The sequence below is a fragment of the Passer montanus genome, unplaced genomic scaffold (assembly GCF_014805655.1).
Source record: "Passer montanus isolate IOZ18808 unplaced genomic scaffold, ASM1480565v1 scaffold125, whole genome shotgun sequence".
Taxonomy (NCBI): domain Eukaryota; kingdom Metazoa; phylum Chordata; class Aves; order Passeriformes; family Passeridae; genus Passer; species Passer montanus.
Window position 1 is genome coordinate 447,750 of NW_024359278.1, and position 12,286 is coordinate 460,035.

Genomic DNA, 12,286 nt, shown 5'->3' on the forward strand with positions numbered 1-12,286 from the left:
TGTTGTCTTCATTCACAGTTAATAAAGCATGGGCTAGAGGGGGCATGAAGAGATTGGGTGTCTATCCACTCCACTGCTCAGCACTGTGTATTTGCTTTGTGGATATTTAAAATAGGTGTTCCTTAATGTTGTTCAGAAGGAGTTTGTGCCTCTATTTCACCTGGTCTAACTTTTCTGTAAAAGTAGCTGAGGAGCTGACTTCCTGTAAAAGTAGCTGGGGAGCTGACTTTTTTACAGAGGGATAAATATCTTGCTGTTAAGTTTTAGGTAGTTATTTCTATGACAGGTCAAATATAAATTCTGCAGGAATTAAGATGTGCCTTGCCTATAACCTTCGTCAAAGAAGTTTTGCTATCCACTGCGCCTTCCACAAAGTTCTTTAGGCATCTATCTCTTCCACATTTGTGTATTAACGATTTGTCTCTTGCCAACCATCATAATGAGGATAAAGTTTTTCCATTTCTGAGTAAAGCCACTCTTGAGTGTCAGCAGTTACTCTCTTTGTACTGACATCTCATTACATTACTCACATGTAATGATGTAAGTTGCACAGCAGAACTTGTTTTACATATACTTTATTTCTTTGTGTGGCTTTAAGAGGGATAAAAACTTCAAACTTAAATATTTTCTGGTTCTTGTAAATATTAACTAACTTGGAGAAGTTTCAGTATATACACATAGTGGAGAAATTAGCATGAAGGGTATTTTTACTCTTTAATGTGTGTTTCACTGTTCTACTCTGTTCTGTGCATTCAGCTATCTCTAGGATAGGAAAAAGGGATATTTATTAGAGGGAAAGTACTGGGCAGAGGGACAGCATCATGTACTGCTTTTTTTTCTCCTAAACAAATTTTTATTTTCACTTTGCTTTCCATTACATAGATGAGTTATATCTCAAGGCAGTGTGTATTTATTTAGAAAGTTACCTGTTTAAGGAAACAATTCATTATGTGTCGTGGAGCTGATGAGTTCAGTAGAGCCACCTTTTAATCCTTGATTCCCTGTGGATTTTCTTTCACAATACCTTTCTCCTTTAAGTCCCTAAAACTACAGTCCTTTTGAGTGAATAGGGGCTATTTTATACACCACCCTGCTTCCAATCCAATTAAAGGCTCAATAATAGACGGATTAGGGAAAGTTTACTTCTTAGTAGAAGTGCAGCTTTGGAAAAATAGTGCGTTGATAGCAAGAGGGAATGTGAAGGAAAGCGGAGAAAATTAAGGAGATAATGGTCAGTAATCTTAACTTGTCTGATGTTTGCGCTGTTCACAATATAGCAGACTCTCAAAATGCGTAGAACAATGATTCAGATTCTTTAACCATTTTGTTGCTGGAGTTTGCCTGTCTCTTCAATTTTCTTCACTCTTGCTTTTGTTATCTGCATCTTGCACAAATGCCACCTAATCCTTTACTTTAAGTCCCCAGAGTAGGAGACTTTTGTAGTATTTTCTTTTGGGGGGAGCTGAGGAGAAATGCAGGAAAGCAAGGAGTTGATGACAAAGTTAACCTCTTGTATTATGAAAGTAGTTAAGTATCAAAGTTTGTACAACATGTTTCAATTAGGTTTTTAGGAGAGCTGCCATTTAAGTATCCCTGTGACATATAACAAACTTGCTTGAGATGTTTTTTGAGTGAAATGGTCAAGGTTAAAAAAACCTAGGAAATGTTATGTAAGCCAGAAAATACAGTATAAAAATGTTGTTTGATGGGTAATAAACACATTAAGTGCAATTAAAAAAATAGTCTTGACATAAAAGTTGTGTTTCCTATTCAGTGCCTTGCCTGTCACCTCACCTTAGAGGTTAGTTCCCAAACAAATTGTTTTACTGTAGAGTTAAGAAGTTGCAAATGCCTCAAAATTCCACTTTGAACTGTATCCTTTGCATGTCTCTGAAAGGATCCTCTAACCACATTAAGCAGTGCCAGTGGTCAGCAAACTGGTAAGACCACACTCTTTTTCCTGAAAACTAAGTTAGGTGGTTGAACAAGGAATGCCGCTTTGTGTCATCAAACCTTTCTCCCTTTTTTCCCTTCTTTTTTTGGAAAGGGGGGGGTGGATAAATTAAGCCTTTTCCATTTTGTAGAACAACGAGTAGTCATTATTTTCAGCTACTTTGCTACCTTATTATTGCCAAGGTCTCTACAGAGCCTTTTTCTTTGCCTACCATAGTGGATTGTAGTGGGCTAAATGTTTAATGAGTCAATGCGTTAAAGGCTTCACTTTTCTTCCAATTAACCCCAAGACCACTCTGGCATTTTTGTAAATCCACAGAAGTATTTTGTGAGGCCTAAAGGGTAAGCTGCAGGCAGGCTGTGAAGAATGTAAAAAGACTAACCTGCTAACAAACACTGTGCAATGGGACAAAGAGAGTTTAATCCGTATTATGGTAAATGCTGGCTTAGTGTCCCAAAAGGGCTTTGCAGAGTGGAACAAAACAAAGAGGGCAGCACCAATAAAAATCCAGTGCTTTTATTTTTATACACAAAATTGTTGCAAAAGAAAAACTGATAATAGCATTAAGAAAAGGTTTGAATGGTGGTTTTAAATATGATACTAAACATTGCGATTGTTCACCATTTGAATACTGTTTGTTATACATAAAGAAGCTAAAAGCAACATAGAGGCTCCAGTTGATTGAATATTCATGAAAATTGGTCAGATGAGTACCTCAATTTAAATTTGAAATGTTTGTGAATTAGTATATCATAAGATAATATATAACCTATATGTTCATTAGTGTGTGTTTCTACAGAGAGAAACCTAGGAATATATTTTATGTGAATATGTGCAAAATGCAAGGACATTTATAAAATATGTAGTAAAATGCTAAGGACTCTTATTTATCCTCCTCTTAGAAGGCAAACAAAAACCCAAGGATAGTCACATATCTTACTCAAAATGCATTAAAGATTAAGGAAGATTTGCAGAATATAGTATTGCATTCAAATTCTTCATATTGAAAAATAGGCTGGCTGTGCTTATACTTCAAAAATTAGAGCAAATAAGAAAATCAACTAATTAATTTTTAATGCTTTAATACTAACTGTAATTTTGTCACTGTGACTATTTTGATAAGAGGAATGTAATACACTCAAATGTAAAGTAAAAAAATGTGTAAATATTGAAAAAAGAGGAGAAAATAAATAGCATTCCAGGCATGGGAGGAATAAGGAAGAGAGCAGGTCATTCTTGATGTTTCTTTAAATGCAAGGTCATAGCTCTAAAAATAAAAACATAAAGTTCTAAGCAGTTCATAGCATAACTTAGGAAGTATTTTTCCATTACTTTGTTAGAAATATCTAATTAATTTAAATCCACTTCTTCGGATGATATGAATAAATCACTTACATGTTAGATATGCCCCTAACCCTGAAGTGAACTTTGATAGCAGTGGTCGTGTTGTGTTACCTCATAACCACAATTTCCATATTTTTTTTCATTTTGCCCCAGTCACAAGAAGAAATGAGCTTTAGCGTGTTGGAGAGCAATTTTTGAAGAATGTAATTAGCTAATGTGATTAAGATAGCCTTGGATAGCTAAAGTAGATCTGCAACTGAGTATTTTGCTAAGAATAATGTGTTATTATTTTTAAATAGAGGGAGGGATGAAAAAGACAGAGGTGTTAGGTCACATCTTTGTGGGGATGGTACAGCATGGAAGTTTGCTCTGAGTCCCTAGAAAAGGCAGACTGGCCTGGCCTTTGGGGCAGTGAGCACAAAACCTGCTCGGGGGCTGCACGGAGCAGTGTGATGGAGCCTCGTGTGCTTCTGACACAGAAGGGATGGCAAAGCACCTTTTGGGGTGGGATTTGGTGCTGAGACACTGAAACAATTCATGGTGATATTCCCCAGATAGAGAGGGCTGCCTGCTGGCAACAGATACAGGAGTTCAATGTGTAAACTCTGATAAGGCTGACATGTAATTTGTGTTACAGTTTGATTGTTAATTGTATATAAAGCAGGAGCCTTCACAGACCTTTCACTGAGAGCCCTTAATTGGGAGAAGTAAACCCATGTCATTAAGAGTATATCCTTTAAGGAGAAGGAAGGTAACTTTTTTAAATTAAGCATTTGCTTGATTTTGGTGCTTTTGGTTTTGAATACTTCCTTTTAATATGGTGGAGTTAGGCCAACAGTCTCAATTGGTTTTGTCACAAGACAAAAATTTTTTTCCAAGCATCACATGTAAAACATCTCTCTTTTTTACTTTGAGTTTTTTCTTTAATAGTTAAATATGTGTAAGAGTAATTAGAGTTAACTGTCTTCACAAAATCCATCTACTGGGATGTGTAACCAAAATATTTAAATAACTAGGATTTTGGCAATATTTGTAATTTTTCAGCAAATTACAGTCATATCCATTTGCTGTATGTAGAAAATTGACATGAAATTTGTGGTTTAAAAATTTAGCTTTGGACCTAAGAATGGTCTTAGAATGAAATCATGGATGCTCTCTGCTTCTAGTAATGAGAGAAGTTACCTACTTCAGTAGATGTAAGCATTTTGTGAAAGACATTGCAGTGGCACTTGGATTTGCCATTTATATTCTTTTTTGTCACAGCTATATTGGAGTACACATTTTATTATATTATAATTTGTCTTATTTGGGGTGGGTTTTATCCCAGAGATGTATAATCTTTGCAGCTGGATGATTCTTGGAAATTATTATGAAGCAGAACTAACCAGCTGAGTTGTTGTGCAGTGTATTCCTATAGCTGGCAAAGAGCAACTGTGCTGGAAAACACCTGTGCAGTGGCAATGACAAGATATTTTCAGAGGCACAAAAGCACACAGTGGTTCCTGAAACTGAGAGGAGGGTTCCACCACCCCATTAATGTCAGTGGGATCTGACACAGAAAGAATGGATTTGGGGCTGTTTAATCATTTCTTCCAACATCCTGGGCTGCATTAAAATAGTTGTGACCAGCAGGTTGAGGGAGGTGATTCTCCCTGTCTGTTCTGCCCTTGTGAGACCTCACCTGGAGTACTGTGTCCAGGTCTGGAGTCAGCACAGGAAGGATGTGAATCTTTGGGAGCAGGTCCAGAGGAGGGCTGTGACAATGATCAGAGAGATGGAAGAAAACAGGCTGAAATTTGGGTCTGGAGAAGAGAATGTTCCAGGGACACTTCAGAGCAGCCTTCCTGCACCTAGGGGGGGCTTCAAAAAGGAGGGAGAATGAGAGAATGAGCACCAATTTAAAATGATAAGAGGAAAGCTATAGATTAGGCGCTAGGAAAAAATTCTTTTCTCAGGGGATAGTGAGGCACTTGAATAGGTGGCCCAGAGAAGTTGTGAATGCTCCCAGGTGTTGGGAGAGGCTGGATGGGGTCCCTGATCTAGTGGGTAACATCTCTGCCAACAGTGGGGTAGGATGCAGGTGATCTTTAATCACAGAATGACAGAATATTTTAGGTTGGAAGGAACCTCCAAGATCACCAAATCCACCCTTTGATCACCACTTTGTCAACTACAGCATGGCCCTGACTGCCATGTCCAAAAAGGTGCTTTCCAACCCAAGGCATTCTGAGATTTACCTGAGGGGTCAGGTTAGGGAACTGACCTTTTCTTGCATGGATTTTTGCAAGGGTGATTCCCTGAACCAACTACCCCTATGCCCTAGGAACATTAATGGCAGGAGAAAGATTGCAGCAGGACCACAGAGTTGAGCCATTCTCGTGGCTGCCACCTGCTGTGGAGCCATAGCCATAAACTCCACCTGTAGTCAAATGTTAGCTGCTGGATTAGGATTTTTACTGAGATCCTTTAAATCGGTTGGAAACTTAAATGGAGTGTGTTGTGACAAGAATCACAAAAGTGGAGAGTTCAGCCCTTTCAGAGATAAATAATCTTGTTATCAAGAACAGTGTCCTTTGGGGAGAAAATGTCTGCTGTTAAAATAGAGTTATATATATATAATTGTCAACTGCCACTGATTTCTACTGCTGTTTTAAGGTAATATTTTTGTAGGTTTTGTGAAAAATGCACATATGTATTTGGGAATGATCCTAATTACTCTTTTGGCAGCTTGACATCCTTCTGTATATGTTGAATGCAACATCATTTATACATTGTCTCGGGACTGCTTTTCAAACACAGATCCTAAAGCCAAGGATTCCTACTCCAGAGAATAAAAGCTCATTGATATCTCAAATTATGTCCTTATGTAGAAGTCAGTTGTTTTCTTCTAACTTAAAGCTGAAGTGTTAAATCTGCTCTGTCCCCTGTTCCTGGGTAAAAGTTGAGTTTTTTACCACTTCCCAACTCTCTCCTTGTAGTGCTCACAGGATAATAATCAGATACTACTGGTATGATGCTTCCCCCTGAGAAAGGAAAGGCATTAGTGTGTAAATATTGAATTTTTACTGAGTCTGTGATAGCAGGACTTCATTTCTGTAATATTAGTGAAGGGCTATATGATCTCTATGGCTGCAGGTGCACCAGTGATATTTAAAAACTGCTTTAATTATGCCTATTACGTGTAAAAATGTTTCTTTTATGTCTTTGTTCTTGCATTTAAGCAACATGGTGCAGAGATGTCTTTTCTCCTCTGGAGAAAGTGTTCTGGACAGATAATACTTGGAAAGTAAGAGTTAATTTTTACTTTTTAAAAATTATGAATTATGGCCTTTTTTTTTTCAGATTTTTTGTTTTAAAGTATTTTCAGCTCCAGTGCTCCAGTCCTTGGCCCTGCAGTTTGAGCTTAGACATAACTAGTTAGTACTCTTAGAAAAGTCCTGCAGGACCATCCTGATTAAAGGATTTTGATAAAGTAATTATAATATTAGTTAGGTTAATTTCTTTCTTTGGCCTGTCTGTGTTTGTTGCTTCTTAGCATTATGGAGTTTGGAAATCATCATACAAGCATTATCATTCATCTAAATATTGGAGCCAGATTTTTTTTTTTTTTTTGCTTTTCAAGAGATTCTAGTGTTAATTTTCTGAACTGTTTGCAGAGCTGCATAATGTTTTATTTTGTTTGTTTTATTTTATATTTACTGCCAAATGTCATGTTCATAAAATGAAAAATCATACAGTGTAGTGTCTCTGGAAATTCTCTTGGCGTATTCCATCTAAATTACTTTAAACAACTCTATCTGATTGCCATTTTCAAAAAGAACAGAATAATTACTATCCCGAATTCCAGAATATAGACAGGTTTGCAGGAGAGAGGAGTAGATAAAGCATATGTTTACATGACTTCTGCAATAAATGGTCTCCCTATACAGTTTGCAAATAGCAGTTATAATTTCATGTTAATAAGATGCAGGAAAACGTGCTGAAGGAACAGTGCTTTGCTGCTTTTGTCACAGTTTCATCAAACTGATTTTGTCAGCGCTGGAGCATAACCCTTGCCACATCAGTTTGAGTGCTCATTAGGCAGCCAATTTGTCTGAATCCTCATTAATTTGATTAACTCATTTACTTATGGATGATGACATGTTATGTGGTACAGGAATGGTGGTTAGAGACTGGCATCAAGGCTCTCCTTGACTTTGTTAGCATTCAGTGGTTCATTTGTTTCTGCAGTAAGCTGCTGCATTTGAGCACTACAGCAGCAGTCATTTACATTTTGCAGAAGTGCAGCATCAGCTGAAGGGTTGAAGTTACATTGAGTAAACTTGCACCTCTGTCAGTCAACTACAGACAGCAGTTTAGGAGCTTTGTAGGTTTATAGCCTGCTCCAATTCCCTATTTGTTTCACTTGGGTGCTAGACTTTCTCATAAGAACCTAAACAGCTCTCTCAAACATGTGGTTTAATGTAAATGACATGACAAAAGGGAAACAAGTAGAAAACATCCTCAGTTAACACATTCAGAAGAGGGAGATGTTGTTAAGCAGGGATACTCAAAGCACTTTTCAGAAAGATAGGTTTCAGAAAAATGATCCAAATGGAAAAAAGAAATCAGTCAGTGATTTAGATCAAATTCTGTGTATTCACAGTTTAGAAATTTGTATTTTTACAGTTTGATATGTTGATATGCCTCTAATATTTTAAGGTGCTGACTGTGTGCAGGTTTTGGATGCCAGCCACTATTTTGGTGGTCATATGTGAAACTGGAAAAGAAAATTTAAGCATGCAGGGTTTAACAAATAATAACATATTTTGTTTGAATTCAGTGACTGAATTTGAGTGGATGACAAGCATATTAATGCATCTGTCTAATTTTGAGTCGAGATAAAATTAAATTTGGGATAGCTCAAGAAACAGTGGAGTATTTCAAACTTTGTGAAGATGAAGAAGCCTGAATTCTTGGCCAGACAAATAATTTATTTTGGTGAGAATTGCATTTGCAATTCCTGGGCTGAATGTGCCATGAACACAAAGTGGAGTGAAGATTTCCTATGCTGTGGTGAAGCAGAATGCTTTTTGTATTACTGGGATGCAAAACAAGCCTCCTTCTGGGCTGTGGCAGTATTGGAGAACCACAGTTTGTAAACACAGGCCAGAAATCTTTCTCTCTAAATGCAGGACCAGAAACAACAGTTGGCCAAACTACAAGAAAATAAAACCCAAAATGCTTTCAAAGATGAAGGAAGAAATTTGCAAAATTTCAATGAAACTAGCAACTATCCATGGTAGTGAATCAGACTAGAACCATTCCATCTCCTTCACCTTTGCATTATTGTCCTTATTATTGCACCCTGCCTTAGGTGACTTTCTATCTGAATACCTGTTGAACTCCAGCTTTACCCTCAAACGTAGTCCTTGGAGAAAGGAGGGATTGGGGAAGCACAGGAAGTGACTGGGGGTCAATGAGGTGCAACGTTTGCAGGGCAGGCACCTGCAAAAATCCTTGTGAAACTGCAGCCTCAATGGAAGGTGGTAGAGCAGGAGAGAGGAAATAGTGTTGGAATTGTTTGGGGAATAGGGCAAATTTTTAGTGGACAGGAGAGTTGGGAAAAAAGGTAGGCCATTGAGGGAGTAAAAAAAAAAATCACTGTAAAAGTGATTTTTCAACTTACTGTAAGTTAACTAGAGCTTTGCTTTACACTAAGGAGTAGTTGTTACTTCATTTTTAGAAGTCATGAGTGTGCATTTATGTATATACTGTAACACTAACTATTGCAAGCTCTTTGATAACAAAAAAAAATACTGTTTCCACTGTTCAATCTTCTTGTCCTGCAGTTAGGATTGATGATGTTCTTAGGCTTCTTGTAAGGTTAATACTAAGTTAATAATAAATTTCTGTAGAATTGAAATGAGATCAAGCATGGCAAAATACTCTGTCATTGGAACAATTGCACAATATTTGTGGTTATATTTGTTTATTTGGATATGCAGTTTTACTGAGTCAGTCAGACCAGTCTTGTTTCATTGAGAAGGTGAACAAAGTGCAGGAGATCTTGCATCCTTTCTGTAAAAGAGATTACTGTCACTGAATTAAATAGAGCTATAATTTCACCCACTCTTTAATAATTTTTGGGAGGAAACAGCTCCAAACGCATCATACTTGGAAACTTCTTTATACTAGATGAGCTCTTTTAGAAATGTCATTTATTTTAGTTTGCTAATATATGCCTGCATTTGGAATGATGAGGAGATTTTACAGAAAGAAGTTCTCTGACTTTTATTTCAATTCTGTGGAATTATATCATAGAATATTTGCAAAGTGCATATGGAGCACAGATAATATTCAAACATGAGGCCGATGATCGGAGTTGAATTACTGGGCTCTAAATTTTTCTACATCCACCTCTTTTCCTCCTTCATTTGCTCTGACAGTTACAGACCGTTTCTCTAATAGGGCTTGCATTTGAAGATAAGCCTGCATGTAAACAAATTAACTTTTCTTAAATGGAGAGCCATTTCATCTGCAATAATATACCAATTCATAAACTATCAGAAGCATATTTTTAAAAAAAGAAAAAGATAAATGACCCATTGTATAACACTTACTATTAGGCAGACTAGATGTCCCTGTGTTCTGGGAGATAAGGCTCTTGTATTATTACACCCTAATAAAATGAGTTAATGTTTTAGTATCAGAGATAAAAGGACAGTTGGATATATTTAATAACCAAACTGAGAAACACTTAATTTTAGTTGTCTGTAGCAATATAACACAAATTCCCCTGTAAAACAAATTGCACTTTTGGAATATACTTTAATGTGCATTCGACAAAGGAGAAAATGAGGTGATTGAAGTTCAATTTGTAGCATGTTATTAACCATTTCCGCTTGACTAGATGTGTAAAAGGATAATGGATGAGGGTTTTATTATTGCCTTTCTGCTAAAATGAAGTGGTGTAAAAGATAAGGTGATGAGATTAATGAACATAAGGAAAAGGCGTAATCAATCAAACTCCAACAGGGTGATGAGATGACAGTACTTAAGATTTGCAAGGATACATGCTTTTAAAAGTGGATTTTATCAACACGGACATTTTGTTTGGGTGGAATGCTAAGAAGCAGATACTTGCCAATTTCAGTTATTTTTTGGTGGGTTCAATTACTACTGTATGTTTGAAGCTTCAACAATTAATGTAAGAAATTAAAGTTGTTAAATCTTTTGTGAAATCTAAAATTCATATTAAAATCCCCTATATGTTTATTAAAGGAGGATAAGCAAGAAAGGATGTTTTGTCAAACAGGAAGGATGTTTTATTGATCAGTTTATCAGTTCTTCACTGGTGGAACACTCCTAGATGTGTCTGGATGAGTTATTTTTAGTCTGTACTGCTGCCTCAAGTTTTGCATCCAAGTCATTTCAGCATTTCAGTCACTGGTTTTCATGTGCTCAAGGAAGAGTGAGAAATGCTTTCCTTGCCCTGTAATAACTTCTCAAACATGAAACTCCACAAGATTTCAACTTCCAACTCCTCAAATAGAAAATTGATTACCTTGTAGCGATAAATCTGCTAAAGTTTCTAGCTGTAAATGTGTTCCTCTTCGTAGGGTGAGTTATTTTATACTTCAGATCTCAAATCTTCTTTTCTCTAACACATATCTTAAAGTTGTTACCCACTTGAATATCTATAATGCTAACATGTTATGGGAAGAATTGATTACAGGTGTTTTACTTGTAAGTACTTCAGCTAGAGAAAACCCTAAAGGTAGATCTACTACCTTAAAATATTTTTTTTTTTTTAAGAAAGGAAGAACATTGAGTTCCACACCAAAAATTAGTAAACAGCTGCAAATGCCACTGGAAAATCAAATTTTCTAATGCCTTCAGTTTTCTGCTCCTTTTAAAAACCCGTACACCTTTTTCAAAATGTGGAGCTGGCTAGGAGGGGAGCTGCTATCCAGTTAGGGTCTTTTCCCTACTTGAAAAAATATTTAAGAAGGGCTCCCACATTCTTTCAAATGTGGTAAATTTATTTGATAAAAGTTGCCTGTTAAAAGGTTGCTTTAAGTTAGTTTTGTAAATGAAACATGCACGAGCAGGATAAATTGCTATATTTTTGCAAGGAACTTAGTTCTTGGCAGCACTTTGGCCAGGATGGATAGGATATTGCTATGGGGTTAGGATTCTCTAAAGAGAAGCAGTTGAAAATACTTTTCCCTCTTGCATTCAGCATTTATGAAACACTGTTAGGTATTGGCTGGAAACTGGGGCTTTGTCAATACTCCCACATTAGACTTGACTTTTTCTGGCTCTTCGGAAAACTTTCAGTTTTGCAAACAGCATTGTGGGTTTGAAAGATAAATGCATTACACAGACCAGATTAAAATTCTTCACAAGAGCTAATATTTTCACATAGACTTACTGCCCTCTCTCCTCCTGTCATCTGCAGAATTCTTTGATAGACTTATTTTTTATTGGGCCCTCAGGAGTAGCAAGTTTTAGATTTAATACCCCAGGGGGAATGGCAAGGCAAATCATGTTGTTGGATCAATTGTTCAGCTATCCCCAGACTGCTGTCTGTGTATCTGTTACACTTGAATCACATTTTCAAGCCTTTCTTATCAATCATTTGGACTAGAAATGCAGTTTAATTTTCTATTGCATTTTTAAGCTGAAATAAGGGTTATGTTCTTGTTCTGTTACCCCAGAATCATAGATGTGGTTGTAGACCTCACATTAGCTGTTCCCCTGGCTTGCTTAATCTTGGGAAAGGGTCTTTTCTTGTAGGAATGCTTTAAAGCTGAATTTATATTACTTTAGTATGTACTAAGATGAATATCAGCAGTTGTTGTATGAAACCTTCTCTTCACGTGGCTTTTTTTTTTTCTTTAAAAACATGGGGTAAGTTTTAATTTGACACATTATTTCTATGGGTGATCTTAAGGGGTTTGCCCTTGCAGTCACAAGCCATAACAAAACCGTAGTCAGTGATTG

General features: G+C 36.7%; 1 protein-coding gene across 4 annotated transcripts in view; it reads left to right on the forward strand.

Annotated features, from left to right (window-relative positions):
• The window catches only part of LRBA (LPS responsive beige-like anchor protein), a 367,482-nt gene that overhangs the window by 225,167 nt on the left and 130,029 nt on the right, over positions 1–12,286 (forward strand). The gene's annotated exons all lie outside the window — the stretch shown is intronic.